The sequence below is a fragment of the Anoplophora glabripennis genome, unplaced genomic scaffold, assembly GCF_000390285.2.
Source record: "Anoplophora glabripennis isolate ALB-LARVAE unplaced genomic scaffold, Agla_2.0 scaffold12, whole genome shotgun sequence".
Lineage (NCBI taxonomy): Eukaryota > Metazoa > Arthropoda > Insecta > Coleoptera > Cerambycidae > Anoplophora > Anoplophora glabripennis.
Genome location: NW_019416512.1, coordinates 38,888 through 54,391, shown reverse-complemented (window position 1 = coordinate 54,391; position 15,504 = coordinate 38,888).

Here is a 15,504-nt window from a genome sequence, read left to right as displayed (position 1 = left end):
AAACCCTGCTCAAATTTTCTGTACAATTCCGAGTAATTAATTATAAAAACGAAAAAGGTAATTTTTTTATATAAAAGACGATAACTCAATGTACAAAGCTCTTGAAGATAGATTTAAAGAGAATAAAAACATAAAAAACATAAAACACACCACAGAAATGAGACAACCCCCAATTCCAAAAGCCAAAGGCTTGTGCGGAAGGGGGCTACACATGAAAAAACGCGGACAAACACCCATTACCCATCGACATTGCCAGTGTCGACACCGGGGATCGAACCCGGACCAGAGTAGGAAGCCTAGCCGAGAAATGCTTGCCACCGCACTCTCGACCGACTGCGCTACCGTGGCGATAAATTAATGAAAGAAACTAAAACAGCTGACAGGTAGGATTGCCAAAAAAATATTATTGAAGCCTGGTGGATCTTTTGAAAGGGAAAAACCTTTTTTCCGCTGGATTTCTTATGATCTCTTAAAGGTTGTCAATAATAAATAAATAAAAATGTTTGGCTTCCAGATTCTGAAACTTTTTTATTGTACGACCATTTTTCGCAAAGTTAGTCTTTAGAAAGTTTAGAGTTTTTTTATCCTTTAATTTTTGTGACTAGTTTATGGTATATTTAAAAAATAACTAGACTTGTTAACAATTTTTAAAAAATACTGATTTGGTAGAGCTATCTACGTTGATGATGTTTTTAGAATTTGGCCTTATAATTTAAATAATTTTTTTGATATGCATACACATAAACGATGAAGAAAAATCATTAAATTCACCTTAGAAACTAAAAAGAATAACTCATTATCTTTCTTACACCTTCTTCAATAAAACGAATAGTAACAAATATGAAACGAGTGTTTATGGAAAAGTCAACAAATCCTAATACGAGTCTCTGACAGTAAAGAAAAAACGTTATATAAAAGCGTTACTTGTATTAATGAGCATGGAAAGACCATTATAAAATTGTATATGCATCAGTCGCACCATGACGTCTTAAAACGCAATCGAAAATAAAATGACGTGGTGCTACTTTGGACAAAACCAAACCATTATATTGTCATTTGTTTTTTAGATGCCCTATACCTAAGTTGCGTAGTTTTTGTAAAAAAAAAACATTTTTATGTAAAATACCAAATTTGCGCCCGTTCCTTTAGCAATGTGATTATTTTATTGTTATTATACTTTTCCTATTACCTATTTATCTTTCAGGTTAAATAACACCTAAATCACGTATATCCAAACCAGTGGTTAGGTCGTGGTGGTCCAGTTCCTTGGCCCTCACGTTTAGTCCTGTAGCCAATTGCCTCCTTCATTTAGATGGAGTAAACGCCTGTAAGAAGGCAATATCTAGATCAGGATCTCTTACATACATGGCGGCACACCCTTCTGAACGCTCAATCGCTATTTGTTTATAGCTTCAAATAACAGTGGAAAAAAACAAATTTTCACACTGCAATTAATCATAATTTGTAGTATTTAACGTGAACTTTCAAACGCCGTCATCAGAATTACAAAATACCTATTCAATCAAATGTTCTTAACGATTGAAAATCGCAATAATTGCATTTTTCGAGTTTTTAACGGCGTTTATCTCGAAAACTATGCGTTTAACAAAAAAATTGCAAGAGACATTTTCTTCTTAAAATGGGTTAAAGACCAAGAAAATACTTTTATTTTGCCAAAAACTAAGTTCTCAATATTTTGCAAGTTTTTTGTTAATAAAAAAACTTATCGACATCCGGGCAAACTTCTACCCAAAAAATTCGTGTTCTACAGCTCAAAATACATAAAAAAACACTTGGGTAACTCCATCTAAATGAAGAAGGCAATTGGGACCCCCCTGGCTACAGGACTAGTTCGCCTGAGTTAAATAGTCTGGATTTTTTGAGAAAAAATCGCTAATACCAATCATTACTTTATGAGAAGAGTATGTAGAATGATAATAGCAAAAAAATAATTCGAAAGAAGTGACGCTAATTGCGAATAAGTAGCAAATTTATGTTTTTTTCACTTTTTTTACTGCAAATGAAAATCTAAACTAACTATCGGAAAATTCGTTATTTTTTGTTGTTGCCAATTAGATCACCTACAATTATTTAAGATACCTAAAGTCATATTTCATCAATCTATTAACTTTAAAATAAAGGTCGAACGTGGAAAAATCAGTTATCGAAAATTGTACATTTATTATTGCAAAAATCGATAGATGTTGATGAAAATGGAAAAAACAGTTAATCCAATGACCGACATTTGTGTCAAAGGCCAATTCGATGGACAGTGAAATTGTTACATTTGTTAATTCATTTCGTTCGTTTTTTTGCAACTAATCAATCAATCGTCAATTTTTTAAATTAATATCGTAGATATAATGTAATAGAGAAGAAATATCTATTTTCTCAGTGTAAGTTGACCAAAACTAAATTTATAACATCAACCCTATACTGTTTTTTGTGCAAGGTGTTATTTATTTCATTATTTATTTAAAACTTTTCTTTTCATTGTGGCAGAAATTCCCATTTAAAGAAAAACAGCTACTTAACGATTATAGTAGATATTTGGTACACAAACTACTAGTCATAAAGAAACGTCGCATAGATAAACACTTTTTTATCTATTTTACTTGTTACGTTCAAAATAAACTTATACGTGGCTGAACATGTTAGGGGTTCTTCATATTTTTCACAGATTTTTTTGTGTGAAAGTTTACACTATCCCCAGCTAAGTTGCGCTAAGTGTTCATGGACCGTATGAATGAAGCCAGCACTTCAAAGGGGCATTCATTTTCATGTTTTACTGCCACTTAGAAGTCTCTTGACAGAAAATAAAAAACGGCATATAAAAGCGTTGCTTGTATTAATGAGCATGGAAAGATCATTATAGAATTGTATATGCATCAGTGATGTCTTAAAACGCAATCGAAAACAAAATGACGTGGTGCTACTTTGAAAAAAACCAAACCATTCTATTGTCATTTGTTTTTGAGATGCAAAGACAATTTTAAATTTTTACGAACTACGTATTTGAAAAAAAAAATTGAAACCTCTTTAAAAAAATAAAGTGTTTAATGATTATTTATATTTTTTAAATAATTTAAATTTGGTGGACAAAATAAAGAGAACTAATTTGATCAAAGTAGACTATAAACACCGAATTTATAAATTTAAACATTTAGATATATAGGGTGATCCAGTTTCCGATGCGGAAACTTATAGAAATACAAGGTGTTCAAGATTGGTTTAAATAAATCATATTTAATAATTATTGTTGCCAAACGGCTAAAGATATTTCAATAAAATTTTGTAGACGTTAACTACCATCGAGGGAGTACGTTCTACAATGAAAAACATTATTTTTAGTTTTGCCAATGGCGTCCGTACTAGCACGTTATCGATATTTCTAAAGAAAAAATTGGTACGCCACTTCTTTTTCATAAAATAAAAATTAGTTTTGGATTCTTCATTCAATTTGGAAGAAATAGAAGAAATCTTTTGATTTTTCTGTACGAATCAGCGCTTTCAAAGTGATCTCTGAAGAACAATCGAGCAAGTACGACAAAATAACAAATTTATTAGTAACTGTGTCACACTTAGTTAGCTCTCTAGTAATTTGATTTGTAATTATTGTTATTGTTATAGTTATTAATTATCCTGATTTTGTGACTTTTTTTTATCTCTAACACTTTAGAATTTGAAAAGTTTGTTTTATAGGGTCTCTCGAAGATGTGAATCCACATTTTGCATCGGATGAGACCCTGTATAAAACAAAACAAAAGGCAATTAACTATTTTTCATGCACTACTGATTAAATATATTTCCTTTATATTATATTTTGCTTGCAATATCTCGATGAGAATCCAGTTTATCCGAAGCTAATCAATTGAAAGTTGTACAAACAAGAGAGTATAAACCTCAGTATTAGAAAAATAAACTTTTAGAAATAGTAGACATCCTATTTGAATTTTTTCAAACAAAGCAAAAAATAATTAACACATTTATTAAAAACAATGCAAAATCACAGATTTAACCTTTGTCCTATTGCAACTTCAGTAGGTCTTAAAAGTAATGAAGCAATTCGACTCGATTCTAGGTAAATTATTTCGCAAATAACGATTTCAGCAAAGTGAGAATTATGTTGTTTTAATTGCTACCTACGCCACTCATGAAGACGAATAGACAATTAGGTCAGAGATTTTTTCTTAATGAAAGAAATGTAGGGACTTTAATTTCCTGAAATGGAGCTGTTTATACTCTACGGAGCTGAAAAAATTGAAAACACTTAGCGCGCCCCACTGCCTGTGATAATTGTCAGTATTTAGTCATTCGTTGTGTTTCGGGCTTTGTAAAATTCGCACCTCATCGAAAAAACTTTGGGGGTATATACAACGTTAAAGATAAAATCGATAACACCAAAAAGGTTTTAATAAAATATTTACAGATTTCCGCAAAAAAAGCACTATGTTAGCTAAGTGGCTGTTATATGTTTATTATTATGTTGCTTCAGTTTTTTCGCGCATGATTCCAGGTATTCAATATTACTGTGGTCTTCATATTGGTCTTATTACCGTGGATTATTGTTTACCTCTGTATATAGCAATGTAGAATTAATAAATACTGATTAATCAATGATGGGCAATTGGGCAATTCTAGTCGAGTCAATACTAAAACTAGACATTCTTATATTTAGTCATGATTAATGATTACTCATTATAATTAAATATTAACTGAATACTAATTTCGTGTCTAATGTACCTATCTGTAGGTATACAGGGTGTTCCTAAATAAGTGTCGCAACGGAAAACTGTAAATTCCTCTTGAAAAGAGAAACATTTTTTCCTCTTCCATTTTTCTCTCCGGGCTTTCGTTTTCGAGATACACGGTGTCAAAACTTTTTTTCAGATTTTTGCCAATATCTTAGGAACCGTTTGAACTACAGGACTGAACTTTTGTACACACATTACCACTATTAATAGCTACTTGTTGCAAATGTTGTTAAATTTCGTTAAAATTGTTAATTATTACTATCTATCTTTTGAATTACAAAAGATTTTCGAAATGTTAGCAAAATGTTTGTTTTTGTTCATAAAAAGTCATTTTTCTTGAAAACGGTTGACTTTAGAGCAATGAACAAAGAGAACTCTTTTTATGTAGAAATTCATTGGCGCTTCAGAATTTGCTATCAAATGTCAATTTTTCCAGTGGCGTAAAAGTTAGGGGGGAAAAACCCTTACGATACCTTAGAATCTCCACCACTGGCACGGCAAAAACTCAGTCCTGTAGTTCAAACGGTTACTAAGATATTGGCAAAAAATTTAAAAAAAAATTTAAGTTTTGACACCGTGTATCTCGAAAACGAAAGCCCGAAGAGAAAAATGGAAGAGGAAAAGAATGTTTCTTTTTTCAAGAGGAATTTACAGTTTTCCGTTGCGGCACTTATTTAGGAACACCCTGTATACATAAGTATTCCCATAGGAAAGTAAAATATGATCAATATTATCTGTATCATGAGAAACAGTAACTATTCTGAACAGGCTGATTCATAATTCTCCTTTTAATGCGGTATACTTCTTTAATATTAAAGTGCTTCAATGACACAATATGTAGTCATTATGTAAAACGTTCTACGGAATCAGAAGATGAAATCATAATAATAATTTAATAAGTCAAGACAAGAGTACAAATTCGTACGCAACATTGATAGATAGATTGAAAATAGATAGTTACTAATTTGTTCAAATAGAAAGAAAAATATTAACAACAAATAAATAATTGCAACAACCTTTCTCAAATAACTTGCATATCTTTCAGTAATTTGGTTCTTGCGTAGTCCATTTTTCTCTTTAGAGTTAACATCAAAATGTTTTCTTTTTCATTATGTTGCGTGTTTTTACCCGAACGATTACGTGCCGATTTGTTCTAGAACCTTCCGGTCACCGATCCGTCCGTTCCATTTATCTCCAAAAAAAAATTCAGCCACACGAATTAGGCCGAATTAGTAACCTGGAATAATGCCCACTTCAAAGGGGCAGTGTAATTATATCAAGATAATTAAATTAATTCTAACCGTCATTATATGATTCCCTTATGGAACTGCTAACACGTGTTCCAAAATAATGGCGGTCATTTTTAGATTTAATTAACAGGCCGGTAGTATTAAATATATTTGACAGAGCAATGTTTGTAACTAGAATAATTTATTACAAACAGTTTTCCTTATGGATCAGCGAAATTTAAAAATTTATGGATATATGACCGTTAATATAAAAATCTCTTGGAGCGTGAATTGTATGGTGTTAATATTTATAACGGGACATAGATAAATACGAACTTAAATACAGGGTATTTAGAAACTTAAAGAGGATTTTTTATGTATCAACAATAAGCATTTTTATTAATCGAAATCGTAGAACGCTTCATCCTCCTTAATAATCAAATAGAATCAAAATAATCAAATACCTAGCGATGAGTCGCTCTCCATAATTTCGACCGCGAAGTATAGTACAATTTCAGGTAATCATCTGTTATACGTCAATTATTATCATTGAGGGAACGTGTCTCTTTTATTGTGAAAATTATTAATAAACAAATGCCTAAGTGTAGTAATTTATTTTTGTACATTCTTCCTTTCTTTTTGTGAAATGATAGTGTGTATTAATAAGAAGTGTAAAGAAACATATCGAAATTACCCACATATACAGTAAATAAGAATCTACTACTAAATCAATAAGAGAAAAAAATAGTATTAAAAATAGAACATATAAAAAGTAATATTCTCTTCAAGATATAGTAAAAACTGGTAAAAATTTAAGTATGTAATAGTAATAATTAGACAATGGAAACTTTGTGGCGACAAGCAAATAAATAAACAATAGTAGTCCATATGTTGTAGTAGCAGAAATAGCCTAAATCTGTGGTGAAGCCATGTGCCGCTCTATGCTCACAATACACAATGCTACTGACTGTCATAAAAATACTTGCCATATACCCGACCAAGCAAAGCTTCAAACTTACACACTCACAATGAAATGCACGGTATACGGGACAATTGACAAAACTTGTGAATGTAATGGTAGAAATTACATGCAGTTTTGACCACTAGGGCTGCTAGTTTTCCTTTTGTATCGAAGTTAATGTATGATAAATACGAGTAAAGTAAACACAAACAATTTTATTTTAAAATGAATAGAAATATACTAGTCTAGAACTTAAAATAAATATTGTAATTTGTTTTTTAAGATTTTATTGAATAAACAGTTTACACCCTCCTCTATTTCGGTGCATATGGAACACCAGCGCACTCTAATTTGGTGTATTTGTTTACATGGAGTTTGTTATGCTTGTGTAGTTTACCTGATTCACCGGTACGCCAGGCCAACTAACAGGGGAGGCATTAGGGTGCGTTAGATACGTATCGAATAAATTGATCGATGGGTAGCTTCAGATCAAAGGCAGACTTGTACATATTATTGTACAATGATAATGGAATTACTAAAATGTGAAGTAGTTGATGATTAGTAAAAACAGCATCTATTAAAAACCTCGACTATTTTAGATGTTGAACGGTCATTTCCGTTTTTAAAATGGGTATTTATCGATCGCCGGAGATGATTAAGTCTTAGGACAACTGCTAATTATTTCATACAATCGTTTTCCTTATGAGTAAGAAATTATTATTTTGTTAACTTTTGCTATTATTACATACTATATCTATTATGGTAAGTTCCATGTGAAGCGTTTAGAGTAGAAAAATAGACACTGCCCCTTTTTGTTTCATACTATTATGGAAATATTTACATACATATTATTATAATGTAAAGAGTGCCGTTATAAGAAGGCAACGGTTATGTCACTTTTTATTTGAATAAAATTATATAATATGGATGGCCTACGGCCAGCCCTCTATAACATTGCAGTCGCTCTAACATGTCCCTAACATTTCTAGTAATAATAATAATGGGGATATTATATTTTTAACAGAACAATAGTATTATTTGAAGAAGTTTCCCGAGGTTGCATTACCCATTGCAGCGTCAAAATAGCTAATGATCTAGTGTGTAATTTTACACAAAATTTTTATCAGTATGTCGACAGTTTTGTGAACAGGACGTATACGAGCAGTTTTCCAAATTTCAGTATACATTGACCTTGAAAATTAAACTCTTTCTCATAACTTCAACTCATCCCTTAACTCTTCACGAACACTTTTACGAGACGGGATTAAATCCAGGTGAGGTCATTAAGGCATATCATATTTAAAGAAATTTTAGAACAGAGCCCTACTTGCATTTATTTCGTTCATAATTAAGCCCAGGAGATACGTCTTTTACAGTTTTGTGCACCTAAAATGTTATTAATTGCACTAGAAAGGTTAATTTTCTGTGAGAGGAGCTCGTTGCTTGGCCTTTTAAATTTTCCAAGCCCTCTTGATGCCGTATCTTATCTTCGGGGTTCATAATATCTTCCGTACGACGCGATCTGAATATTTAGTTTAAGAGACAGTCAGGATTTTTAATGCCATTAATTTGGATTATACGATAGAAAATTATATGGAAATATAATTTTTCAACTCTTCTGCAAAGAAAAAAGAAGGAAAGGACGGTTCTTTATTTAAGAAGAGCTACTTTTGCATAAAAATAACCTTAAATTGCAAAATGAACATGCATTAAATACAGAAAGGCCTATAATTTCGTTACCATGAAACTACTTGAAGATTCTTGAAGTTAAAGTAAAACATTGTGGCTAAACCTACGTCTAATAAAAGTTGCGTTGTTTAGCGCTAAAGCGAGTCAAAATCTGAAAAAGATTTAGTTTGTAATAATTCTAAAATGCATTTTCTGATTTAAATGAAATTTAAACCAGGATGATAAGTATACTTGTTTCTTTTTTAAAAGACATAGCAACTTTTATCTATCACTAATGAAGGAGTTTTTCAAATATTTTCTTTTTTGCAAATTATTTTATATTTTACATTTCTTCACTTTCATAAAAAAATTGATTTATTTGAATAAAAACGAAATAACGCTTTGTGGAGTATAGAAACTTGTAATCGAATATTGACGAGATTGACTGAAAATGATCATCATTTTTAATGACATTTGAGAAGCTAAATTGTATGAATTCGATGAGAAGCTACTACTTTTATGTGGGTAAGTTTAATATTTTAGGCACCCCTACATGCACCTGTTCTATGTCGAAATATTCATGAAAGTTATGAATATTTGTAATTTTTCGGCAAGTAAAACAAGCCTCATCAATAAAAAGAATTTTCTTGTGAAAATTAATATCCTGATGCAAAACAAACTCACAAAACGTCTCTCGTCGATTCAAATCTTGAGGCAACAACTCTTGCACTTTTTGGACACGATATGGATGCAGTAGATTTCGTTTAAGAATTCGGTTTACAGAAGTTCTTGATAACCCAGTCTGTCGAGATAAACGTCTAGTACTTACTTGCGGTTTATCTTCAATTGTTTGCAAAATAATTTCTTCATCTTGTACCGCAATTGCATTAGGACGTTCTCGGATGTTGCTGAAAAACTTTCGTGTCTCTCGAGCTCGTGTTTCAATATTAGAAAATTAAAGTGTCTCGTGATTTATTTCTATTCTTCTGTTCATCAAATTCAATAAAAAAATATTAGTTCGTTGATATTTATTTTTAGAGGTCGCTCGAAAACATTTTATGTACATTACTTTGAAAGTTAAAATAGTTACGAGTGATCTTTAGAAATATCGATTTGACATTTGCAGAATCGAGATTTTTTTCAACCTAGAAAATGATAAAATAACGCGAAAAAAATTATTAAAAAATTTTGGAAGTTTTTAAAAATCTTGAGCGAACTCTAAACAAAATTTTGTTTGAGCTGATTTTTTGAGGGGGCTCAACATAATTTCACAAGAGACACGAAAAAAATATTCGTTTTTTTTGGGCCACCCTACTGTATTCGTACAGGAATTGAATTTATTATTGATCAGGGAAAATTGTGTTGAAAAAACCATTTTAAACGAATTTTGGGATCCCCTTTATTGTTATGCAAACTAATAAAAGCAAATAAACACTTCTGTACGTGGATGTCCTATTTTCTATAAGCGCCGTCAGGCTTTCAATAAGGCTCGTTCGATTTCGATACCTCAAAGAACTACTACTCGATTTATTTGTGGGATATCGGCTGTTCCTCATTGAAAATATGTTGCCTTTGGCATAAAGTTGTTTGGAGACGTCGCGAGCCGAAGAAAACCTGAATAATCAGCCTTTGGCTGGATTCGGTGACAGTTATTATTTGATGTTTTTGACTACGATTGGGGTAGAAAGCTTTTCACTTTCAACAGTAAAGTAACTTATTCGATTCTGTACGATTCATTGATTTCGACTCTTTGGTGGTGGGTGTGCGCTTACAAGATTACGGAGTAATTGGTTTTTTGAACCTAATATCAACAAACGCCAATTAAAAGTTTTCTCTTAGAGAAGTCAATGATTTCCTACATTTTTATTGATATTCCTTGTCCCAAACTTAATGTATCAACATTAAGAGACAAAATTAATCAACAAATTGGGATTTTTAATTATGGTTTAAATCATTATACCCCGGCTATACAATTTTCCTTTGTAACATTAAGTAATGTTCTTTATTTGGGAACATATCGAATGTTATCTGTCGATATCTTGAGATACCTCTCTTTTCTTTCGCCTTTTGCCTGAAATTCATATTTTATAGCTGTTCTATAAAACTGTCAGATTTCAGCAGTACATATATCCTACACTATACACATATGTATGCATAATACGAGGTCGTACATGTGATTCATGGAATAGTATCTCTACGAAGTATCACGTATGGAAAAGAACTGAATAAACCAGACACATGTAGCAAAATCATCTCAGCACAAGGCAAGGTCAGTGAAAAATGTTATCAACAGAAAATTCAGATATACAGTGTGTATCAACTAAATATCTCATAAGCTAATCAAAATTTGGACAACGGCTTACTAATTTTAAACTTTTTTACACATGAAAGATGTGAATGAAGTTTACATAAGGTGCTAGAGAAAGTATAAAAAGTATTTAAAAGTAAAGAAAAAATAAGAAATAAAATTCATATAAATATAAGTATAGAATTGCCTAATTGCAACTCCAAAAACATACAGATATGTGGGTTTACTTTGTTGGGAATTGATTACATATATTTGACCTTGAACTGACCTTCAACCAGAGCTAATCGGGTCAAACGGACCCCGAATTTAGATTCAGCAAGCCCAAACACGTATAGATACATTTGTTTGCCTTGCTGGCAATTGATTCGCTACATTTAACCTTGAACTGACCTTAATCCAGACCGATCGGGTCAAATATAGATATGTAAGTTTATTTTGTTGGCAATTGATTCACTACATTTGACCTTGAACTGACCTTCAACCAGAGTCAAAAGGACACCGGATTCGGATTCAGCGTCCCCAAAAACATATGTGATTGATAAAATGTGATATTGAAACCCTTCTTGACAGTATGCACACTGCAACACATTTAATTAATGAGATATACATGACAATACAAAATTTGTTTTCTTTGCTACTAGTTTTGCGGAAGTTTTAGTGGCGTAAAAGTATGCTCAAAGAAAATTATAAATCCCAAAATCCAAACGAATATGTCCAGATCTATGGGCGTACGCCAACGGATTTAATAGGGGTTTACATATTTTCAATATTTTTTATATTTTTATTCATTCCATAAATAGGACATGTAGGATATGTGACTCGCTTCCTGATCTCGGTGAGGTGTATACAGGGTGTTAGAATTTTGATTGCCTTAATTTTAACAGACGATAGAATACATTAAAATAAACAAAAAAAAAACATATATGACATGGGTCCTGAACTCAACCATTTCCGAGAAAAAAGCTATCAAAATCTTCAACTTGATGTATAAAAGTTCGATTAATTAAGAAATATTGACATAAGATGTCATTATTAATTAAATTAACACCTATGCAGCGCCAACCTTTGATCTATGCCGACAAAGGACCCCGACGCCTCCACGGTCCCCGAAATTTTCCCAGGCCAAACCGCCGCCAAACCTACTTTTGAGATTCTATTGCCTAAAAGTAAAGACATGAACACACCTGAGAAGAAAATTATAATGGGAGATAACACAGCATCCTAGCCTCCTTTAGTTATCCAGGAATGCGAGCAGAACAACATTTACATGTCGCCTTTACCCGCAAACAGCACACACATCATGCAGCCATTAGATATTGCTGTGTTTGCGCCCATGAAGATAAAATGACGGCAAATATTTGATAAATGACGAAGTGAGTCTAAATCCAGCGTATCAATCCCTAAAGAGTATCTTCCCACATTGTTAAACAGATTATGGAAAGCTGTAAGTAAAAATGTCAGCAAAAACCTTAAATCAGGTTCTGTCCATATGACCCTTCAGAAGTTTTGAAAAGTATCCCGGGGACTCTTTCAGAAAATGCCGAAGGAATCAAAGGAACGACCTGTTAGAAAACGTGGCAAGAAAGTTGAACCTGGAAAACAACTTCGATCTGATGAATCTAAACCAACTATTGATGATTTTGATGTAAAGAAAGCTGAGCCCGGTTCTTCGGGAAAGAGTAGATAGGCTATATTACTACCACGCCAAAATCTCACGCTTTTTTTATGGAGGTTCATTTTGCAAATTTTTGACGAATTTTACCCCCCCCCCCTCTTCCTTTTTTGCCCCAGAGCACAGCATTTGGCGGGAAATTCAAATGTAGGTCCCCACGGAGTCACCCACGTAAGTCTCGGGAGTCCCCCACGTAGGTCTTTGCTCCTCGTGGGCCCCATGTTTGTCTCCTATCCCACACCATTGCTCGAGGGTCACCCATATAGGCCTAGGGCTTCTACGCCATCACGGAGGCCCCATTCAGCGGGCGCTTAGTGGTTTCCAACGACGGCCTAGCTCTTGTCAGTAGGTGGCGCGGCAAGCATAGTATTTTGCTATAAACGTACGCCGTTAGTTCCTAACTCAGACGAACGCTTTTCTGAAACTGCATAAGCTGTTAAAGTAACCCCAAAATGATGTCTACTTTGGCACCTTACAAACAATTTTTTTTTTTTACACCTGGTTGATGAATATTGCCATATTTCGGTACCAGAAATGTCATTCAGAAACAGAGAAAAAATTACATTTTTATTACAGTTTACTCATTCACTACTAAGATATTTGAATGAGACAAAATGCAGATAAATGTAAAAATTTTAAAAAATAATTAGCGTTGTAATAAATTTAAAATTCGATAAAACTCATATCGAGCAATATGCCAACGGTTAACACGAGTCGAAGACTTGCGAGAACGAATTTTTGCCACTGCCCATCAAATAAGGACAAATCCGGGTATTTTTCAGTGAGTGCGTGAAAATTGGATTCGAAGGTGTCGTGCGTGCATCGAAAATGGTGGTGGACATTTTGGGCGTATGTTGTAGTTTGTTTTGTACTTGTGCATTTAAAAATTACTGAATTTTGCTTTTTGGGAAGTATCTAAATTATTTATGATTATTTGGACAACGGTAATCTTTGGGTACTTTAATTACATATTTTTCAAATTCATAATTTTATTAAAAGTTCCTGTTTTAAGAGATTCATAATTACTAAAATTCGATCTAAAATTTAAGCACAACACTATCTTCGTACTACAAAATCGATACATTTTATTTTATTTATTTAAAAATTGGAAAACAATTGTCTTGAAATTTACTAAATGTTTCACAATAATAGTTGTTTACATTTTTGTTATTCCGTAGGACAAGCCTGCCGCGCGCACACGTGGTGTGCATCAGCAGATTAAGCGCTGTTGTCACGTTGTGATGAAACTCCCTAAACTCGCTGTATTTTGAAAACTGTTAATCTTACGCTCTTGTAATATACAACTATTTTGTTCCTTTATGATTATTCTATCTCATGCTGAAGTAATGGCAGTCAAACTTCTTACACCCTGTATGAGATTATATCGTTCAATAGAGCATAAACATATTTATGCCTATTATTCTATTGGCGCTGTGCATCATAGCGAGTTAAGCCAGTGTGTATATTTCACAAAACAGCCTGCCAATTTACTTTGGAATTATTTTTCTAAGAATTAAAAATTAAAAAAGCACGAAGAAGACCTACGCTACTGCTTTTTCAACGAGAAGACTAACTTGACATATCGTACATTTAAGAATGATACAACTCAAACGTATAATAAGCTAACTATGCGTCACCCGACAGTTTTTAATATCGTTCGCTTTCCAACCGAACCCTAATAGAAATGATGTACGTCAGGGCGTTCGCAGAGCTCTCGCCAAACTTTTTCAATACAGTTTTATCGTTCGCGTCATCATTATCATACATTATTACACGCTATATCTTCATTCGCTGCGCGACTAGGGGAATTTGCTTCTCAGTTGAACTCTAAATTGAAAATTCACACCTGCATGCATATAACGGAGGATTATCCGCGCAAAGAATTTTAGAATTCAGGAAACGAATAGAATTTAGTTAGAGACTCGATGTTTCAGTAAAGTTATACGTTGCAGAGAAACCTTCTGAACTTCATAATCGCGTATGAATCCTGCAATATGCAAATTTTAATTAAGAAAATGGATGTCACTTCCCTTGCTACGTTAATGCACGAGTTCTTATCCGACGTTTCATCTCGTGTAGCCACTTTGCCGTTTCAAATACATATTTTCATTAATTAAAATTAAAATTTGTGTTGTTTTACAAATTTCAATCAACTTTCGAATTTGAACTACAAAACCGTTTGCAAAGTCCCTACGCACGGAAAACCCAGTCAATATTTGTTGCCGATACTCGAGGACATCTAACCCAAAATTCAAATTATTTTCCATGTTCTGAATGCAACAGCTGAAACTGTTAACAGAACCACAAACAGCTCGAAACATCCCAAGCCGTAGCAAACCACATCAATAGAGCCCAATGTTGTTGGCAGAGTGATCCTCGCCAGACGAGTAAGATTTAACTCCAGTTTTGAATTTTTTGCCAAAATACCAGGAATGCCACAATATTCGAATTGAAACACGAGACTGAGTTACCTTACGTAATTCTAGAATAACATCCACGTATGGGGAAGTCAGCACAGCACCATGAATCCGGAGAAGTCAGATGTCAAGATCTGGGCCGAACACCAATCCGCGAGAATTTGGGGAGCCACCCCGAGGTGTGACCGAACGTCTACCTTAGAATTTTGCAAATTAAAAAACCAGAGTAGATTCAACCTAATTCGTTGCCTTTCGATGCTTTAAAGCGGTCCTTATTTATTTAGGGGGACCAAAGTTCACCAGTTAAGGAATCTTGGGTGTGGTGTGTAAATTTATAAAAATTAAACTACAACTTCCTAACGATATTTGTAATAGAAGAGTCTTATACGAAAAAGTTCTATTTTTGCGTTTTTTTTTCCTTAAATTATGGATCAAAATATTTTCTCTGGGACGGTCCTGTCATATACGATGAATTACGTGCTGTAGACCAGCCAC